The 23,262-nt window shown below is 34.5% G+C and overlaps 1 protein-coding gene across 12 annotated transcripts in view; it reads left to right on the plus strand.

Annotated features, from left to right (window-relative positions):
• Eb1 (microtubule-associated protein RP/EB family member 1) overlaps positions 1-23,262 on the plus strand; it is a 132,054-nt gene that overhangs the window by 52,467 nt on the left and 56,325 nt on the right. The window contains exon 1 of one of the 12 annotated variants that reach the window (XM_067773923.1): positions 1,682-2,110. The exons of the other annotated variants lie outside the window; for them this stretch is intronic. The gene's annotated coding sequence lies outside the window, so the exon portion shown is untranslated. Of the gene's footprint in view, positions 1-1,681; positions 2,111-23,262 lie in introns of those variants that run through there. 12 annotated transcript variants of the gene reach the window in all.

The following is a 23,262-nucleotide window of genomic DNA, read 5'->3' on the forward strand; positions in this document are numbered from 1 at the left end:
ATATCGGACAAACACATTCTAGAGTCACCCCTGGTCCACGTTTATGGCGATATCTCGAAAAGGCGTCCACATATAGAACTAAGGCCCACTCCTTTTTAAAATACTCATTAACACTTTTCATTTGATACCCATATCGTACAAACAAATTCTAGAGTCACCCCTGGTCCACGTTTATGGCGATATCTCGAAAAGGCGTCCACATATAGAACTAAGGCCCACTCCATTTTAAAATACTCATTAACACCTTTCATTTGATACCCATATCGTACAAAAAAATTCTAGAGTCACCCCTGGCCCACCTTTATCGCGATATCTCGAAAAGGCATCCACCTATAAAACTTAGGGCCACTCCCTTTTAAAATACTCATTAACACCTTGCATTTGATACCCATATCGTACAAACAAATTCTAGAGTCACCGCTGGTCCACCTTTATGGCGATATCTCGAAAAGGCGTTCACCTATAGAACTTAGGCCCACTCCCTTTTAAAATTATCATTAACACATTTCATTTTATACCCATATCGCACAAAATAAATTCTAGAGTCACCCCTGGGCCACCTTTATGGCGATATCCCTAAATGGCGTCCATCTATAGAACTATGGCCCACTTCCTCTTAAAATATTCTTTAATACCTTCCATTTAATACACATGTCATACAAACACATTCCAGGGTTACCCTAGGTTCTTTTTACAACATGGTGATTTTCCCTTACTTTGTCTCCACAGCTCTCAACTGAGTATGTAATGTTCGGTTACACCCGAACTTAGCCTTGCTTACTTGTTTTTAAAATAATTTTAATTGAGTTTTCGTGTTAACTTAAAATTTTGAATAACTTCAAAAAAAGAAAATTCTAATTATTTTGAAAATATTTAAACTCAAAATAAACAAAAATAAATTTTGATATTTCAAACCGAAAATAAAAGATTTTTTTAAAATATCAACTTGAATGTTGATATATTGGCGATCCTACCAACGATCCTGCGCAAATATTTTATTTCATTAATGACTGTAATGATTACGAAAATTTCCATTCGCTAATTTTTAATTAAAATGCATTTATTATCTGAATCTATATCTGTCCGTGCTTGTATATATAATACCTCGTGCTTGTGATAAATGATTTTTTGAACAAAAAATTTCGCAATTTTGAAGTAACTACTCCGTCATATTTACAACGACTTAAATAGTTGTGCGAAACAGACTAAACGAACAGCTATCAGTTTGTTTACTTAAAATCCAATTTGGAAATACATTCGGCATCAACAAAAAACAAAAATTATTTGAGAATCAACACTTGAAAACAGAAACAAAAAATTATGAATTTAGTGATTATAATACGAAGCTATAATTAACTTTAAAAGTATTTCGTTTTGAAAGTGCCTAAAACATTTACTATTGTGAAAATAAGTGAAAGTCCATAGACATTCGTAGATGTGACTGTGTGGAAACACCCGAAAACGGAAACCAAATTTTAGCAGATTTGATGAACAAAATAGTTTAACCAATTGTTAAAACTTTTAAAGAAACAATAAAAAATTAAAAAGTAAAATCATACTACCATAATTGTAAATCGCACATCGATTTAAAAAAAAAATGAAACTTAAATATACTTCAATTAATAAACAATATTTTGTGCAAGTTGCATATAACAGTCGCTGTAAATTCTATATACGAAACAAAAACAAAAAATAAGTGCGGACAATCAAATAAAAACATAAAGTACTTATAGCAGAAATTTACTAGTAGACATGCTATAAATTTTATGCAACATAAATAAAAATAAAATTTTTCTACGAATCGTTAATTAATAAAGAACTCTAAAAAACAACATACTACGCTTAAAACAATGGTTAAGTTTTCCACTTCACTACAACAAGAGCTATTACAACAATTTTACGCAAAATACACACAAGAACGGATTTAAAGTATAAGACATCACGATGAAAATGATGAGATTTATAAAGAAAACAACAAAGCCATTGCATAAACAGCAACAGCAATGAATTTAATTGTTATCACGTCCAAAAAACGCAATTCCTCAAAATCTCTACAATCATCAATCAAATACTTATTAATTTTAATATTTTTTTACTAATTTAATTTTATGTAAGTATAATTTTTATTTTAATATCATATTACAAATTTTCCAATTATAATTTAAATTAAAATTTTAAACCTTTTAAACTTTCAAATTTATTTTAAGATTATTTTTATATTTTAACAATTTTAATATAAATTATTTAAATTTATTTATTTTTTATATAAAATTAAATATTTTATGATTTTTAATAATCGGGGATTGGCCATATTGCTTTTTTTTTTTTTTATTTTTTTTTTTTTAAATGTATGAAAACCTTTATTTGAAGCAATTTTTTAATTTTATAATTTATTTAATAATTTGGGAGAAATTTAAACAACGTGACATCAGGACGGACAAGGCGACAGCTGTTTCGATTATACCTTGTAAATCTCTTCAAAGCCTTTTCTCCCGGGAGTGGGAGTCGAACTCGCACCTCTACGATAGTTGAAATGGTTGTAAACGCATTCAGCTACGTCATGCCTGTTGTGAAGTCTTTCCCAATTGCCTTCTTTTTGCATATTTTAATCTTTTACACATTGTATACTTCGTATGCAATTATGTGTTAAAGCTATGCTTGGTACGGCGGTTTTCAAAGAAACTTTGGTTTTGTTGCTGTTTTCGTTCTATTTATAGAACTACAACGAATTAACCAATTTTGTCTGTTTGTATGATTTTTAATAATCGGGGATTGCCCATATTGCTTTTTTTTTTTTAAATGTATGAAAACATTTATTTGAAGCAATTTTTTAATTTTATAATTTATTTAATAATTTGGGAAAAATTTAAACAACGTGACATCAGGACGGACAAGGCGACAGCTGTTTCGATTATACCTTGTAAATCTCTTCAAAGCCTCTTCTCCCGGGAGTGGGAGTCGAACTCGCACCCCTACGATAGTAGAAATGGTTGTAAACGCATTCAGCTACGTCATGCCCTTTTTTCCCAAATTATTAAATAAATTAAATATTTTATTTAAATTGTTAACTCCCTTTCCAAAAAAAATCTTAAATATTTTCTAATTTTCAAATTTTTCATAAAATTTTTTTTTTTTTTTTCATATGGTTCTACGTTCACAAATACGAACCCGTAAGTTTACAAATTCGGAAAATCAAAACAACAACTATTCAAATAACACAATGACTCACAATACAACTCAAAATTCTAACATTAATACAACACAAAACAACATCTCTAATATAACACAAGATACTTCAACACAAGATAACTTTACAAATATTTCTTCTACTAAATCTATTAAATTACCACAATTTTGGCAAGAATCTCCCGATGCCTGGTTTTTGCTTGTTGAAGGACAATTTGAAATTAACAATATCAATGATGATAATTTAAAATTTCAAAATGTTCTAATTACTCTTCAACGTGATACTATATCTAAAATTTTAGATGTTATTAACCCTCCTCCTCTTTTTAATAAATACGATACAATTAAAAAAATTCTATGTGAAAGATTTTCTCTTAACGAAGAAAAACGATTAGAACAATTATTTTTAAAAACTGAACATGGTGATCGTTCACCATCTGAATTATTCAGATTTATGAAATCACTTATAATCATAGTTAGCCAAGAATTACTTTTTAAATTGTGGATTCGTAAATTACCACAAGAAATACAAATTCATTTGACTTCCAATAATAATCAAAACAGAGATGAAATTATTATTTTAGCAGACAAACTTTTTGATTTAATCAATAAACCTCATTCTTCCAAATCTCCTGTAGTCTCAAGTATAAATAATAATATTTTAGAACAATGCGTTAAAAATTTAACTGAATTAACTACGACTATTTATTAAAATTTAAATAAAATTTCTAATGATATTAATCAATTACAAATCCGTTCAAGATCTAAAGATAGAAATAGATCTAAATCTCGAAATTTTTCAAGATCAAGAAATTTTTCAAACAATCGTAAATTTAATTCACCAACAACTATTTGTTGGTATCACAAAAAATTTAAGAATAACGCTCTTAAATGTATACCCCCATGCAATTTTAATCAAAATCATAATTCAAATTGCGAACAAAATTTAAACTGAAACGATCCATTATGACGGTGACGGATAATTGAACTATTATTAAACCTACTCGTCGCCTATTCATATTTGATAAATTCAATAAACTTAATTTTCTTATCGATACCGGCGCAGTTGTATCAGTTATTCCTTTTTCTAAATTTAAAATTTATAAAAGAAATTCGGATCTTACTTTGACCGCAGCAAACGGTTCTTCAATTGAAACTTTCGGTACAAAACTACTTAAAATTGATTTAAGTTTAAGAGGAGATTTTGAATTTCCATTCCATATTGCGAATATTGATACACCAGTTTTAGGAGCAAACTTTTTAGAAAAATTCGGAATTATTGTCAATATTAAAAATAAAGAAATAATGGATTCTACTACAAAAATTAAAGTTGCTGGATCTTCTGGATTTTCTGATATTTTCTCACTCAAAATTCCTATTGTCGAAAATAAGTTTTCAAAATTACTTAATGAATTTCCATCTATTACCTGTGAACCAGATTATACTAAAAAAGTTAAACACCATACGGTTCACAGGATAGAAACAAAAGGTATTTTACAATTTTCGAAACCCAGACGTCTTGATCCATTCAAACTTAAAATTGCTAAAGCTGAATTTGAATTTTTAGTTAAAACGGGTATATGCAGACCCTCAAATTCTCCTATTGCATCTAAACTTCATCTCGTTCCTAAAAAAGAACCAAATGATTGGAGACCTTGCGGAGACTATCGAAGACTTAATTTTATTACTACACCAGATCGGTATCCTTTACCACATATTCACGATTTAACAATTGATTTAAAAAACATTTGTGCGTGCTTACCACCAAATTCCAATGGCAGAAGAAGACATTCATAAAACTGCAATAACTACCCCTTTTGGAATGTTTGAATTCGTAAGAATGCCTTTCGGTTTACGAAACAGTGCTCAAACTTTCCAACGCTTTATTAATGAAGTATTTTCTGATTTCGATTTTGTATTTACATACATTGATGACATTCTTATTGCCAGTGATAATGAAGATCAACAATTAAATCATTTAAAATCCGTTCTCAAAAGACTTGAAGAATATAATTAAAATATCAAACCTTCAAAATGTACTCTCGGTGTAAATAAATTAAATTTTTTAAGTTACGAAATTTCAGGCGAAGGTATTAAACCATCTTTAGATAGAATTGAAATCATAACAAATTTTGAAAAACCAATTTCTATAAATAAATTACAAAAATTTTTAGGTATGATAAATTACTATCACAGATATATTAAAATGTTAGCAACAGAACTTAGGAAACTAAATATTCAACATTTGATCGTGAACTTTTGGCTATTCATAATTCAATTAAACATTTTAAACATTTTCTTGAAGGTATAACTTTTACTATTTATACTGATCATAAACCTTTAATTCATGTTCTAAATTGTAAAGTATATAGATCTCCTCATCAACTACGTCATCTTGAATATATTGCTCAATTTACAAATGATGAATGTACAAATGCAATTTCAACTCAAGATATAAATTTAGAAACTTTATATAAAGAACAACAAACTGATACATTTTTACAAAAAACCATTTCTGATCAAAATTCTAAAAATAATTTAAAAGAAATTCATATTCCAGTTATTAATTTAAATATATGGTGTGATGTTTCTCTACAACCTTTTCGACCTTATGTTCCACATTCTATGAGAAGAATTATATTTGACAAAATTCACTCAATATCTCATCCAAGTATAAGAACAACTAGAAAATTAATTCAAAATAAATATTATTGGCCTAACATGCGTAAAGAGATTAACGATTGGACTTCATCTTGCATCAATTGTCAAAAATCCAAAATTTCAAGACATATTAAATCTCCTATCCAAAAAATTCAAATACCATCAGGCCGTTTTGAACATATTCATATGGATATTGTTGGACCTCTTCCAGTTTCAAATGGAAATTGTTATATTTTAACAATTACTGACAGATTTTCACGTTGGCCTGAAGCTTATCCACTTAAAGATATTTCAACAAATACTATAGTAAAAACTTTTATTCAAAATTATATACCACGATTTGGTATACCATTAAATATTACAGTAGATCAAGGTTCACAATTCACTTCAAAATTTTTTACGGAATTAACTAAATTTTTAGGTTCTCATAAAATTCATACATCTCCTTACCATCCCCAAGCAAATGGCATGATGAGAGATTTCATCGAACTTTAAAAGCAGCAATTATAGCATCAAACGACTCGGTTCATTGGTCTGACATTTTACCATTCATTCTACTTGGTTTACGAACTTCTATTAAAGAAGATTTAAAATGTTCATCTGCTGAACTTGTTTATGGCCAAACACTTAGAATACCTGGTGAATTAATTATTTCAAATAGTAATAAAGAACATGATTTTTCTAATGACGCTCTTCATAAAATAAGAGATTATTTTTCGCTTGTTCGTTCTAAAGTTTTTCATCATAACAAAGAAAATTTTTTCGTTCCTAAACAATTAGAAAATTGTGAGTATGTTTTTGTTAAAGTTCTTCGTAAATCTAATTTAGAATCACCTTATGAAGGACCTTTTAAAGTTATCTCTAAGAAACAAAAAACATTTACAATTCAATACAAAAATACTATTAAAAATATTTCAATTGATTTACTTAAACCAGCAAACATACTTATTAACACTAATTTAAATACAAATACATTAAACAACAAAAAACAAAAAAAGGTTACATTTAATATTAATTAATAATTTGTTTGTTTCAAATTTTCTTGGAGGGGGAGTAAATATAGTGTTAACTACTTTGTACTCAGTTGAGCAGAGCTCACAGAGTATATTAACTTTGATTGCATAACGGTTGGTTGTACAGGTATAAAGGAATCGAGATAGATATAGACTTCCATATATCAAAATCATCAGTATCGAAAAAAAATTCGATTTAGCCATGTCCGTCCGTCCGTCCGTCCGTCCGTCTGTCCGTTAACACGATAACTTGAGTAAATTTTGAGGTATCTTGATGAAATTTGGTACGTAGGTTCCTGGGCACTCATCTCAGATCGCTATTTAAAATGAACGATATCGGACAATAACCACGCCCACTTTTTCGATATCGAAAATTTCGAAAAATCGAAAAAGTGCGATAATTCATTACCAAATACGCATTAAGCGATGAAACTTGGTAGGTGAGTTGAGCTTATGACGCAGAATAGAAAACTAGTAAAATTTTGGACAATGGGCGTAGCACCGCCCACTTTTAAATGAAGGTAATTTAGAAGTTTTGCAAGCTGTAATTTGGCAGTCGTTGAAGATATCATGATGAAATTTGGCAGGAACGTTACTCTTATTACTTTATGTCTGCTCAATAAAAATTAGCAAAATCGGAGAACGACCACGCCCACTTTTTAAAAAAATTTTTTTTTTAATTCAAATTTTAAAAGAAAAGTTAATATCTTTACAGCATATAAGTAAATTATGCCAACATTCAACTCCAGTAATGATATGGTGTAACAAAATACAAAAATAAAAGAAAATTTCAAAATGGGCGTGGCTCCTCCCTTTTTCATTTAATTTGTCTAGGATGCTTGTAATGCCATAAGTCGAACAAAAATTAACCAATCCTTGTGAAATTTGGTAGAGGCTTAGCTTCTAGGACGGTAACTGTTTTCTGTGAAAAAGGGCGAAATCGGTTAAAGCCACGCCCAGTTTTTATACACAGTCGACCGTCTGTCCTTCCGCTCGGCCGTTAACACGATAACTTGAGCAAAAATCGATATATCTTTGCTAAACTCAGTTCACGTACTTATCTGAACTCACTTTGTATTGGTATAAAAAATTGCCGAAATCCGACTATGACCACATCCACTTTTTCGATATCGAAAATTACGAAAAATGAAAAAAAATGCCATACTTATATACCAAATACGAAAAAATGGATGAAACATGGTAATTGTATTGGTCTATTGACGCAAAATATAACTTTAGAAAAAAACTTGGAAAAATGGGTGTGACACCTACCATATTAAGTAGAAGAAAATGATAAAGTTTTGCAGGGCGAAATCAAAAGCCCTTGTAATCTTGGAAGGAATACTGTACGTGATATTACATATATAAATAAACTAGCGGTACCCGACGGATGATGTTCTGGATCACCCTGGTCCACATTTTGGTAGATATATCGAAAACGCCTTCACATATACAACTAAGGGCCACTCCTTTTTAAAATACTCATTAACACCTTTCATTTGATACCCATATCGTACAAACAAATTCTAGAGTCACCCCTGGTCCACGTTTATGGCGATATCTCGAAAAGGCGTTCACATATAGAACTAAGGCCCACTCCTTTTTAAAATACTCATTAACACCTTTCATTTGATACCCATATCGTACAAACAAATTCTAGAGTCACCCCTGGTCCACCTTTATGTCGATATCTCGAAAAGGCGTCCACCTATAGAACTAAGGCCCACGCCTTTTTAAAATACTCATTAACACCTTTCATTTAAAACCCATATCGTACAAAAAAATTCTAGAGTCACCCCTGGCCCACCTTTATGGCGATATCTCGAAAAGGCATCCACCTATAGAACTAAGGCCCACTCCATTTTAAAATATTCATTAACACCTTTCATTTGATACCCATATCGTATAAACAAATTCTAGAGTCACCCCTGGTCCACCTTTATGTCGATATTTCGAAAAGGCATCCACCTATAGAACTAAGGCCCACGCCCTTTTAAATACTCATTATTAACACCTTTCATTTGATACCCATATCGTACAAACAAATTGTAGAGTCACCCCTGGTCCACCTTTATGGCGATATCTCGAAAAGGCGTCCACCTATAGAACTAAGCCCCACACCCTTTTAAAATACTCATTAACACCTTTCATTTGATATCCATATCGTACACAAAAGTTCTAGAGTCACCCCTGGCCCACCTTTATGGCGATATCTCGAAAAGGCATCCACCTATAGAACTAAGGCCCACTGCCTTTTAAAATACTCATTAACATCTTTCATTTGATACCCATATCGTACAAACAAATTCTAGAGTCACCCCTGGTCTACCTTTATGGAGATATCTCGAAAAGGCGTCCACCTATAGAACTAAGACCCACGCCCTTTTAAAATACTCATTAACACCTTTCATTTGATACCCATATAGTACAAACAAATTCTAGAGTCACCCCTGGTCCACGTTTATGGCGATATCTCGAAAAGGCGTCCACATATAGAACTAAGGCCCACGCGCTCTTAAAATACTCATTAACACCTTTCATTTGATACTCATATCGTACAAACAAATTCTAGAGTCACTCCTGGTCCATCTTTATGGCGATATCTCTAAAAGGGGTCCATCTATAGAACTTAGGCCCATGCTCTTTTAAAATACTCATTAATACCTTTTATTTGATACCCATATCGTACAAAATAAATTCTAGAGTCACCCCTGGTCCACCTTTATGGCGATATCTCGAAAAGACGTCCACCTATAGAACTTAGGCCCACTCCCTTTTAAAATTATCATTAACACATTTCATTTGATACCCATATCGTACAAACAAATTCTCGAGTCAGGCCTGGTCCACCTTTATGGCGATATCCCTAAATGGCGTCCATCTATAGATCTATGGCCCACTTCCTCTTAAAATACTCTTTAATACCTTCTATTTGATACACATGTCATACAAACACATTCCAGGGTTAGCCTAGGTTCCTTTTACAACATGGTGATTTCCCTTACTTTGTCTCCACAGCTCTCAACTGAGTATATAATGTTCGGTTACACCCGAACTTAGCCTTCTTTACTTGTTTTTAAAATAATTTTAATTGAGTTTTCGTGTTAACTTAAAATTTTGAATAACTTCAAATAAATTCTAATTAGTTTGAAAATATCTAAACTCAAAATAAACAAAAATAAATTTTTATATTTCAAACCGAAAATAAAAGATTTTTTTAAAATATCAACTTGAATGTTGATATAGCACTTGTCCGTGTTTTTCGAATGCCCAACTTCTTGCACATTTCTTAGAACACAGCTGATTCAAAATTCCTGCCTTGGTCAGAATGTAACTCCATTGGTACACCATACCTTGCAACCCATTCGCTTTTAACCACTTCTGCTACTGTTTCTGCTTTTTGTTTTGGGATTGGGTATACCTCTGGCCATTTACTGAAATACTCCATAACCAACAGTACGTCTTTGTTTCCGCGGTTGCTAGTAGGAAATGGACCTGCGACATCCATAGCGATCCTTTCAAATGGTGCACCTGAAATATACTGCTTCATCTGGCCATGACTTCGGGTTTTGGGCCCTTTCGCTCTGTTGCATACCTCGCAGTTGGCAATCCACTCGGTGACCGACTGACAGCAACCAACCCAATAGAATCTCTGCTTAATTTCCATTTCCATTCAATTCCATTTCCTTCCTGGGAACAACTATCAGTTTCTTCTTGCATTGACCATCCTCACTCTCCCATACTCGATGCAAGCAACCGGATATCAATTCTAAACTGTTCCACTGTGCCCAATATGACTTCGCAATGGGACTCTCTGCTGACATAACATGTGACAGATCTGTATCTTCTAGCTGACACTTTCTTAGTTGTTCCTTGTTCCATTCATCCGTACACGTTATAGTCATTAGCCGGGCATCTATAATGTCTTCTTTAGCCTCGGCCTTTGAGCAGTGATTGCATTCCAGACTACATGGTCTTCGTGACATTGCATCAGCATTTCCATGGGTACTACCTTTTCAATGCTCAATGGAAAAGTCATAGCTTTGTAGTCGCTCGATCCACCGTGCCAATTGTCATTCCGGATTACGGAACTGCAGAAGCCATTTCAACGCTGCGTGATCTGTCCTGACACGGAATCGCTGGCCGTAGAGGTATTTGTGAAAATGTTTAATGCACTCTACCAATGCCAACAGCTCTCTCCGTGTAACGCAATAGTTCCTCTCTGGTTTTCCAATTAAACGGCTGTAATATGCAACTACCTCCTCTTGTCCATCGACCAGTTGTGATAAAACGCCTCCTATAGCATATCCGCTCGCATCTGTATCTAGAATAAACGTTGCTCCTGGAATCGGGTATGCCAACATTGGGGCAGTGCACAACCGCTCTTTCAATGTTTGGACAGCTACTTCTTGCTCCTTCTTCCATTCAAAAGCTTTATTTTTCTTGTTAGCTCGTGGAGACTATGGGCTACGCTGGCAAAATTTGGTACAAATCGGCGGTAATATGTGCACAGCCCAAGGAAACTTCTCAATTCATGCAGATTCTGTGGTCTTGGCCAATCCTTTACTGCCTCTATATTTTCATTCGCTGTACAGACACCTTCTGTCGTTACCTTGTGGCCCAAATAATTTACTTCCTTTTTAAACAGCGTACACTTTTTGGGACTTAACTTCAGACCAGCGCCAGCTATTCTCTGGAAAACTTCCTCCAAGTTCTTAAGATGTTCATCAAAATTCTTGCCCAATACGATGATGTCGTCCAGGTACACCAAGCATGTTTTCCAATGTAGTCCTTTCAGTACCTGGTCCATGAGTCTCTCAAAAGTAACTGGTGCATTACAAAGTCCAAAAGGCATCACTGTAAATTGCCAAAGACCATCACCGACACTGAAGGCTGTTTTCTCTTTATCTTCCTCCTTCGCCTCAACTTGCCAGTAGCCGCTTTTCAAGTCCAGTGTGGAAAACCATTTCGTACCAGATAGCGAGTCCAGAGTTTCGTCAATTCTTGGCAACGGGTAGCTATCTTTTTTCGTAACGTCATTCAACTTCCGGTAGTCCACGCAAAACCTCATTTTTCCATCCTTCTTCTTTACAAGTACTACCGGTGAGCTCCATGGACTAGCTGATGGTTCGATGACGCCGCTGTCGCTCATTTCTTGAATGATTTGACTCACAACTTCCCGCTTCGCCAGTGGAACACTACGTGGAGCTTGACGGATCGGCCTCGCATCTCCAGTGTCAATTTGATGTTTCACAACGTTGGTGCGGCCTGGTTTAGAATCATCCTGATCAAATATGTTCGCGTACTTTAGGAGCAGTTGTTTTTCCTTACTCTGATATGCTTCCTCTATCCCCTGCGTCCATGCCGTGATGTCATTTGAAAGATCAGTATTACTAGCTGAAACGTGTTCCTGGAGCTGTTCACAGTTAATAACTACTTCAGCCTCTTGGCATCTTCCCAAAATAGCTCCTTTAGTCAGTTTGAGTGGTGACTTGAACTCATTGAGTACTCTTACCGGAATACGTCCATCTTGTTTTTTCATAGCCAGGGTTTTTCCTACAAGTATGTTTAGTGCTGATTTGTTTGCTGCTTCGACAACCCACAATTTGTTTGTCCCACAATCTCCATCAACCTTTGCCCAGATGACTGCTTCGGATTTTGCTGGTATTTGCTGACTCTCTTCCACCAGCACTCGTTTACTGCTGTAGCCTCTCTCGTAGCCGAAATTAAGTGGTACATCCATGTTTTTATATCGCATCGTCTTGCTTTGCATGTCGATCTTGATGCCCTGGTCGATTAAGAAGTCTACTCCAATTATGATTTCATCAACAATTTCTGCCACTATAAAATTGTGTATTACCGTGACGTTCCCAATTGCGACTTCACATTCTACTTCTCCAATTACCCGGGTGTCCTCTCCCGTGGCTGTACGTAATCTTGCTCCAAGCAATGGTCTTATCTTTTTGTTGACTAAATCCGCTCGAATGATGGAATGAGATGCACCCGTATCTACAGTCAGTAAACGTTCCTTTCCGTCCACATGTCCTCCAACAGTAAGATTGCTCGATCTTCTTCCAATCTGCGAGATAGAGATTATGGGGCATTCAATTGCGGGAGCCAGCTGTCGCCCCTTGCGGCTGACTCGATTTAGTTTAACGATTGAGTGGTCTTGGAGATTTGCTCATCACCTTCTGTTCTGCGTTTACGACCACCCACATTGTTGGAGCTATTGGGACCGCTGCTGCAATGTCGTGCAATATGACCTGGGTTGCCGCACTTGAAACATTTAATAACTCCGGCATTTTTCTGTTGTGATCCCTTCAGTGCTTCCAAAATTGTGTTTACCCAATCTGGTCTTTCCACTTCCACACGATGAGCTTTGTATGCTGCTTTACTCAATAGTGAGGCCGTTTCCTGAGTCAATGCATGTTATACCGTTTCAGCAAAAGTCAGCTTTGGATTTGCATATGTAGCCCGCTTCGTTTCCACATCTCGTATGCCATTTATGAAGCTCTGGATTTTTACCCTTTCAGTGTATTCCACGGGTGCGTCCGCATTTGCAAGATGAGCCAATCTTTCAATATCTGAAGCAAACTCCTGCAATGTCTCATTTGATTTTTGGTAGCGGTTTTGCAACTCAATTTGGAATATCTGTTTCCTATGCTCGCTTCCGTAACGTCTCTCTACAGCAGCCATCAATGCTTCATAATTGTTCCGCTCTCCTTCGGGAATCGTCTGTAGGATTTCCGCTGCTGGCCCCTTCAATGCCACGAACAGTGCAGCAACTTTATCTTCCGCATTCCAGTTGTTCACTGCTGCGGTCTTCTCAAACTGTAGCTTGAAGACCTGGAAAGGAACAGAACCGTCAAATGATGGTGTTTTTACCTTTGGATTGCTTGCTGAAACAGCTGGGCGGTTTAGTTGTAACTGCTCCATACGACCTTTTAACGCTTCTATTTCGGCATCAATTTTGTCCTCGAGTTGTAAAATTTTTGCATCCTGCTCTTCCAGTTTCACAAAGAGCTGCGATGCTACCTGTTCCGAAATTTGTGCCGACATTTCAGATATACGTGACTCTTGCGCTTCCAGTTGAGATGCCAAATATGTCTTCTGTTCTTCCAATTGTGATGTTATACGGGTTTCCTGCGATTCCAGTTGTGAAGAAATTTGTGTTTCCTGTGCTTCAATCTTCGCTGTTATACGGTTCTCCTGCGATTCTAGTTGTTTTTCCATCTTGTATGTTATTTGTGTCGACATTTCTGAAATACGTGTTTCTTGTGCTTCAATTTTCGATGTTACTGTCGACGTTTGTGCAGATATTGCAGCCAATATCACGTTCAAGTCTGTGCTGGTAACTGTCTGCGATGTTTCATTTTTCTCTTCAATTTTTGTTGTCTCCTCGCCATCAAGAGGAAAGACATACTCTTCCACGTTAATTCCTTCTGCTTCCATTGCCTCTCGTAGTCGTGCTTGAAGTTCGATTTTAATGCCGCTTGTATTCAATCCACGATTCTCCAACTCCTTCTTCAGCTGCTGGATCTTCAATTCACTCCACTTTACCATGTCCAAGTTGTATTCGAAGTCTTCGGAATTTATTCAACAATTCCTCTTCTGACACCAATTGTAACGAATTTACTGCAAATCCTCTTATTTGCAATCCTCTGCTAAGTTCGAATCACTAAACTGTTGAATAAATAACTCCAATTTGTAATAATGCAAAATGACCTTTATTACAGTACTTCACAATAACACTCAAACTGTGCAACGAATAGCTTGCTTAATAACCACACTGATTGATAGCTCAATGAAACTCTACTATTCAAAATAATACTGCTATTGCTCGCTAGATATCGTCTTAATCGAAACTGCTTGACAACTCAAATCAAACTGAATTACAGCGCCTCTACATCTGTCGCCTTTTATATTCGTTGGTTTCGTCGTTCGCATTTTCTAGAATCTACTAGCATTGTCCATGAGCTCTCAAACTTCTCAGCTATAACTAAAATTGCACAATTTTATACATCTTCTAGGCGCTTCCAGAATGTACTAGTCCAGTAGCTCTCAAACTTCTCGGCTGTAACTACAATTGCACAATTTTATAGTTTTTCTCATTGCATACTTATAGGAGTATCTCAGATATATGCATTTGTTAGTGCATTGACTCTCCGCTGCTCGTATACGTACATGGTACATATACATATGTAGACGCAGTTATTGCTTCGTTTATGTAGATACATAATGATTGAATTATTGATGTGCATTCACGTCACTGCTTAGCATCGGCTTAGAGACGGCAGCACTCCTTAGTTTTGCTAATATTCGTAACAATATAAAGAAAAAAGTTTCATTTGACTTGAAAAAAGTTTCATTTGACCTGAAAATGCTATATCACCTTTTTATGCCACTGCTCTCCTCCATGCTCTGTTTATGTTCATAGTCGCAGCAATAGCAAAATAAAAACTCCGGAGTAATATAGCAGTTTCAATCACTGGTTATGATCCTATGCTCGACGATAAAAGGACAAGATGATGAGTTCTTTCTAGAAACCGAAAATCAAGTATATAAGCTTCAAGTACTTCTTATCAAATTATAACGACCCCTTATAAATAGTTAGGAACGTATGTGAATGAAAAAAAGCAGAATTTTGTTTTTAGAATTTTGTACATACAGAATTTCGACACCAATCCGTTTAAAGGCCCCATTCTCTATTACGAAACTTTACGTTCGTTTCGCCTCAGAGACGAATCGCTAGTGTATTTGCACTTTAAACGATGGCAACATATCATTTGACACTTGCTTTCGCCTTCCTGTTGACATAAAGTAAGAAACTTATAACCATAAAACCATAACCAGATAAAACTACCTTATGGAAATCAATGTAAACGATTAATGGTGCCATACCATAACGCTAACGCCATAACCATACCATAGCAAACCAATTGGTTTTTGGTTTCTCGCCATATCCATAACTTAAAAATATTTGAGTTGATGAATTCAATAACTTCTTGTAGATTTTATCCATTGTTTTGGATACGTTATGACTAAGAGACTTTTTTTTGTGGAATATGTTTGTTAATTTTTTGCGTTTTCTTCATTTTTATGAAATTTTCACGATTTTTAGGTTAAGGCACCATGAATCGATCACATTGGAGATGATTATGGATATGGGTATGGTTACGACTATGGCGTTAGGGTTAAGGAAGTTTAATTGGCCCCTAAAGGCCGAACGAAAATGATAGAGAATACAATTAATTGCTAGACGAAATCTTTTGGAGGTGAATCGTTCATTTGAACTATCGTTCGCAATACAAAATAAAGGCCTAAATCATATAAGGGAACGCAACAAAAGTTGGGATCATCATATATCAACACATATTTTGCAGGAATTGTAATCACATATTTGTGAAGTGCGGATGAACTTTTATAAACTAATAGTACCTGGGCGACCGAGCTTTGCTCGGCAATCTTCGAGTATGCCGCATAACATACTTTGTTCTACATGTCATCATTAATCAAACTCTACTTTTTTTATATGTACATATATTATATATTTGCCGTCATCCGGTGGCAAAATCCTGAGCCAGATAAAAAATTGTGTATGTAAATTCAACAACAACGATTTAAGCCAGATAAATCCAGATAGAAGTCTGGTTCCATTTGTGAGCCAGATAATTTGTTAATTACTTCTTTTTAGTTTGGCAACGCTGCCTTTAATAAACCTACTTTTTCAAAAATAGATCTCGCTGCTTAGCCTTTCGCCGTATGAGATAAATGAAAAACAGCGGCGACATCTGCCTATCACATTTCACGTGTGGGAAAATTTCACGACATCTGCTTCTCAAGTCTCTCAATGATCCAGAGCATTCCTGTGAGAATTGAGCGTGAGCCGGAGCTGTAAAACTCACTGGATGACGGCGATTTTTACTTAGCAATATTTGATTTCCTTAAAAGTAGATTTCAAAAACATATCAAACACTAACCGCAAAATGAACTGGAATTAAAAATTTGAAATGAGTAATTCCAGCCTATAGTATAAGGGATTTTAATGACAATTAGTGAAATCGAGAACTAAGTTATTTAGGTCAAGTATCTGCATGTGCCGAATTATTAATTTCTAACATTTTTTTAGTTATACACTGTGAAAGTCTCACATTTTTATTACATTCCAAAAACTTGAATATTTCACGAATGACAACTATCAGTTATGAATAAATAAGCGCCATCTGTTGGTAAGTAGTTAAATGGTTAGATGTCGTTTTCAAATTGAACATATGCCACTAGTGTTCAACGGTAGCAAATTACCATGGTGAGATATCTTTTTGCTATGGTGAGAAATCTTTCTAATAATAATCTGTGAGAAATTGCAATTATTCATTTCATATTTACCAAAAATATGCATTTAAATATATTTTACTAGAATTTGCCACGGTGCCTTGATATTGCATTTCAATTTTATTAGCGTGTGTGAAATTAAGAAAATTAAGTCGAATCATGTGTAAGTTTTTTTACGAAGATTTTTAAATTTAATGTTCTCCTTTAAAGCTTTAATAGAATATGAGTAAGTAGAGTACTACTTCCTCTAACTACCCCAACCCTAAATGGCAACGCTACTCAAAAATGTCCCTATTGTAATGCGGAGTGAAATACCTTTCGTTTTATACCCATACCTCATGCAATTTTTTTTTTAATTTCGAATAGGTGGCAACCGTAAATGGCAACCCTACTCAAAAATGTCCCTATTGTAATGCGGAGTGAAATACCTTACGTTTGATACCCATATCGGCATATCTCATGCATTTTTTTAATTTTGAATAGGCCGCAACCCTACTCAAAAATGCCCTATTGTAATGCGGAGTGAAATACCTTTCGTTTGATACCCATATCGGCATATCTCATAGTTTTTTTTTTAATTTCGAATAGGTGGCAACCCTAAATGGCAACCCTACTCAAAAATGTCCCTATTGTAATGCGGAGTGAAATACTTTTCGTTTGATACCAATATGGGCATATCTCATGCCATTTTTATTAATTTCGAATAGGTGGCAACCCTACTCAAAAATGTCCCTATTGTAATGCGGAGTGAAATACCTTTCGTTTGATACCCATATCGGCATATCTCATGCCATTTTTATTAATTTAGAATAGGTGGCAACCCTAAATGGCAACTCTACTCAAAAATGTCCCTATTGTAATGAGGAGTGAAATACCTTTCGTTTGATACCCATATCGGCATATCCCATGCCATTTTTATTAATTTAGAATAGGTGGCAACCCTAAATGGCAACTCTACTCAAAAATGTCCCTATTGTAATGAGGAGTGAAATACCTTTCGTTTGATACCCATATCGGCATATCTCATGCAATTTTTTTAAATTTCGAATAGGTTGCAACCCTACTCAAAAATTTCCCTATTGTAATGCGGAGTGAAATACCTTACGTTTATACCCATATCGGCATATCTCATGCATTTTTTTTTTTAATTTCGAATAGGTGGCAACCCTACTCAAAAATGCCCGTATTGTAATGCGGAGTGAAATACCTTTCGTTTGATACCCATATCGGCATATCTCATGAAGTTTTTTTTTAATTTCGAATAGGTGGCAACCCTAAATGGCAACCCTACTCAAAAATGACCCTATTGTAATGCGGAGTGAAATACCTTTCGTTTGATACCCATATCGGCACATCTCATGCATTTTTTTAATTTCGACATCTATAGACACGATCATTTGTAGGTTATGTAATTTTACTAAAGTTATGTATATTAAAAAAGAAATAAAATAAATATGTAGATAATGAGCTTTGTAAAGTCGCGATTATTTTGCTCAACTTCTTGGGGCTGGGGGCACCTCAAAACGCCATCCTACGAAAATAATATTTGGTGGTTTTGGTTAACTTTTATAAAGACAACTTTTCATTGCTATGCCATTACAAAAAAAAAAAAAAAATCCATAGGGTATCACTCCACCCTAATGTACATATATCCCAGCCAGCATTTTTTGAAAATTTTGATCAAAAAATGTTTAAATATCATACCCCAAGATGATTAAAAACGTTCAAATTTAAAAGCATTTTCTGTTCGAAAATTAACGTATCGTCGGGAGAAAAATGTACCATAAATGTGATTATTCTTGAATAATCATGTATGATGCCTATTTCGAAACGCTTTTTATTCATATTTGATATCATTGTAAAATTGAACCTTAATAGTTTTAGAGTAATATTTGACTGCTTTTCACAGTCATTTTCTGATCATATTCGTGAATATATTTCAATCGTTTTGGTTGAGATTTTTGAATCATTTTTGAATGCCATTATAATGCATTTATTCTTCATATCTCATTCAAAAAAGGATACTACATAATAATCTTCTTTCATCAGGGGAAGAAAGCATGCGAAAGTGAGCTATTCGAACCACAGCTAACTCGCAAACAAACTTGACCGATATACACCTGCGACTGCAACATCCAACATCAGCATAATCGTCTGCATCTTAAAATACGGATACGATACGGGATGTTGAAGCCGTATCCAGGTATGTCAAGATAGTTTCACTTACCTGGGGTTCAAATAGCTCACAACCTATGTATTGTCCAATCATTATGTATTTTCTGGGAAGCTCAAGGAAGACATTGTTGGGGAAATCTTCGTTCACGAGCAGCATTACATTATTTTTGTCTTGAAGAATATCTTTTGCATAGATTATAAAATTTTTATATATTTTTCCTTAGCTTCATGATTGAAAAAATATGTGTATGTGAAAAAAATAAAATTTTTAATGAAAAGTAAAATTTCAACAAGTATAAAATTCATTATTCAGTCAACAAATATATTCATAAAAGATTCAGAAAGCTGAATGAAAAATGATTATAAATTTTTGATCACCTAAAGTAAACACATTTGATTCAAATATGATTCCAAAATATGATTGAAAAACTATGTATATTCAGTTTTTGATCATCAAAGGTAAGCATGTTTGATTATTCCTTTTGTTGGTTTTTATGAAATATTAAAATTTAGCCATTAAAGGACTTCAAAAATGATTCCAAAAAGTGATTGAAAAATGCTTTTTAGCTTTTCATCATCAAAAGTATTCATATTTGATTATTTCTTTTGTTCAATTGTAGGATAACTCATTATTTAGTCAGAAAGAGTAATCAAATTGTATTGATATGTAGGGAAATTCAAAATTGAATCACCTAAATGCTGAGTGGGATGTTATGTTGTGCATGGATCCAAATTTAGATAAATTTTATTGTTTTTTAGCATTTGAACATCTGTAGTTTGAGCTTTTGCTGTACGCTTAACATCTATCTATAGTACGCACACGCATTTTATGCTTCACTTATTGCTTTAATAAATAATTAAATAACGGGTGTAGGAGTAATTATTTAGTAGAAAAAAGGCAAAGTCATGTGGAAGTCATGTTCTACCCATAAGTATATTACAGTGATAACACAGCGTTAACAAAAACAGTAAGGATTGGTACAGAAAGTTCTGCGTATTTAGAACTCCCTACAAGTTGTTTAGTAATGGCATAGTAAGCTTTGAATAAGTTATTTTTGAATTGGTGTTTCATGAAATTTTGAAAAATATATTAGCTCCAGAAGTCAAGCCTTCAACAATGACAAAAATGAGTACAAAGGAAGAACAACGTACAAAATTGTATGTTTATACAAATAATCCCGATGTTAATTACAAAAAGTTGGCGAAACTCACATGATTATTCTATTACACTGCCGAAAGAACGGTTCTGCGTTTCAAGGAATGTGACTTAGTGAAGGACAAGTCAAGAAGTGACCCCTCAAAGGATCAGCAGACGGACGCCCAGGAACATGCCTTACCCAGATAAAAAAGAAATTTTAGCAATAAGTTTATTGTTCTCCCAACTCAGCAAACACAGTTTCTAACGTTAGAGAAATATTGTGGTTTTACATTAGAATTCTAATGTTTTCTAAAGAATCTCTAATCGAAAACTAGTTGAGAGAACTAGGTTAAAATTCGATAAGAGAACTATTTGAGAAACACTAGAAATGCGATGTTGTCACAGTTATCGATTATTTTTACGACATGTTGTTGTTGTAGCATAAGGACACTCCCCGAAAGCCTTGGGGAGTGTTATCGATGTTGATGGTACTTTGCAGGATGCAAATGCGGTACGTTCCGGTAACAAGCACCATTAAAGTACTAGCCCGACCATCTCGGGAACGATGTAGTATGACCACATGAAACAATGAAGGCCATCCCGCCCTCCCATCCCCTATCCATTAGGAACTTGGGGTCACCAGAGCTCCAGCTGTTGAAGAAACAGGGTAGGTGAGGCTGACAATTGGGTTGGAGAAGCTATATATTGCGCTAGCAACCCCTTGAATCAATTTGGTATTTTAGTCGCCTCTTACGACAGGCATACCTGCCGCGGGTATATTCTAAGCTCCCTAACCCGCTGTACGACTCAGACGAACGATTCGCCTCCAAGCGATTTCGTTTAGTATTGGTATTCTCTATCATTTTCGTTCGGTCTTTGCGTTTCCTACTTTATGACAAACAGGAAGGCTAAAGGAATTGTCAAATGATATGTTACCACGGTTTAACATAGTGCAAATACACTAGCGATTCGTCTCTGAGGCGAAACGAACGTTCGTTTCGTAATAGAGAATGAGGCCTTAAATCTTTGCGCGTTTATCTTTTTCAAATGAATTTACAATATTTAACAAACGCTGGTCGAAGTCTATATTTTTTCTTGCGTTTCCGATATGGCTCGCCTCCAGCTGAAAATTGCTGCAGTTTGGTTTCTGTTATTGCCTGTTCGTCTTTTATTTTATTTATGAAATTAAATATTATAGGGTGTATCCCAAACGCACTTCGGATGACGTTGTGCCACCTTTCGATAACATTATTTGTACGGACTTCACCCAATTTGGTGATAGTATACATATTGCGTAATTCGATTGGATATAACACCTTCTTTCGACGTGGCTTTTTTCCAGGCAAAAACATAAATTTTGCGCAAAATTTAATGTTTTTTTGCTGTCTTGATTACTTTCTGAATTTTGACTTTTGAAATTTGGTTTTCTGAAAGATGTGTTCCGACTGATGTTTTCTGAAAAAAATTTGATTCTGAATTTTGATTTGGGCTTCTGGAGTTTTGATTTCTGAATTTTTGTTTCAGAGTTTCGATTTCTGAATTTTGGTTTTCTGAAAGAAGGGTTCTGACTGACGTTTTCTGAAAAAAATTTGTTTCTGAATTTTGGTTTTCTACACTCAGCGCAAAACACACGTAAATCTGACTATTTACACGTTGATTTAACTATTTTTGTGAATGGTTTTGCAGTTAATTGGAAAATAGTCATTCTAACTATGCTGCACTTTAAAATTGGTTTGACTATGAACATAGTACATTTAACTATACAAATAGATAAACTTAATATGCGGTATTATTTAAATCAACTATGCTTCGTCGTAGAATCAAATATGTTTCATATTTGTTTCAAATACATTATTTTATAATAATGAATATAATTTTAGTCGAATCTAACTGACAGCTTATTTGTTTCAAAGAATATTCATATTCAATCTTACTATGCAGCATATTAAGAATGACTATTTTTCATAGTTATTACAACTACGTGCATAGTAAAATTTACTATGCTTCATATTTAATTTTAATTGCACCCATATTTAAATTTACTATGCTCCGTATTTGGTTTTAATTATGTGCATTGTTAAATTTTATGTGGTGTATACTTACCAGAAATATTTCGTATTCCAAATAATAGTTTTGAATTAAGTTTTTATGTATAAACAATTTTTGTTGTTATATCGGCCTACTGATTTTAAGATCGCGGGTTCGAATCGAGCTCAAGGCCTAACAATAACCGCTGTGATAGCTGAATGGTTATAGCAGCGGCGCCTAAACGTTGCCGATGAAGGAATTTAGCAGTTCCCGAAATGGATCTATACAACGAGCTTTGGCAGTTGTCTAAAATTTTTTCTTTCTTCTATTCTAATTTAAAAATTTTTTCAATTAAGAAAAAATTTATCATAACAATAATAATGATAAAAAATTATTGTTAGGCCTTGAGCTCGATTCGAACCCGCGATCTTAAAATCAGTAGGCCGATATAACAACAAAAATTGTTAATACATCCCAGAGCACGGGGAAAAAAAGTGTCAATAAATTATGACACTATGGCGGCATTGCCAACAAACAAGTCCAATTTTCACAGCCATTCTGCAACAGATGTCGCAGTGTTGTGAATATCAATTGGCACGAAACAGAATAGAAGTAGGATTAATGAAGACAAACAAAAAACCGCTGTGATAGCTGAATGGTTATAGCAGCGGCGCCTAAACGTTGCCGATGAAGGAATTTAGCAGTTCCCGAAATGGATCTATACAACGA

The sequence above is a fragment of the Eurosta solidaginis genome, chromosome 3 (assembly GCF_040869045.1).
Source record: "Eurosta solidaginis isolate ZX-2024a chromosome 3, ASM4086904v1, whole genome shotgun sequence".
Classification (NCBI taxonomy): domain Eukaryota; kingdom Metazoa; phylum Arthropoda; class Insecta; order Diptera; family Tephritidae; genus Eurosta; species Eurosta solidaginis.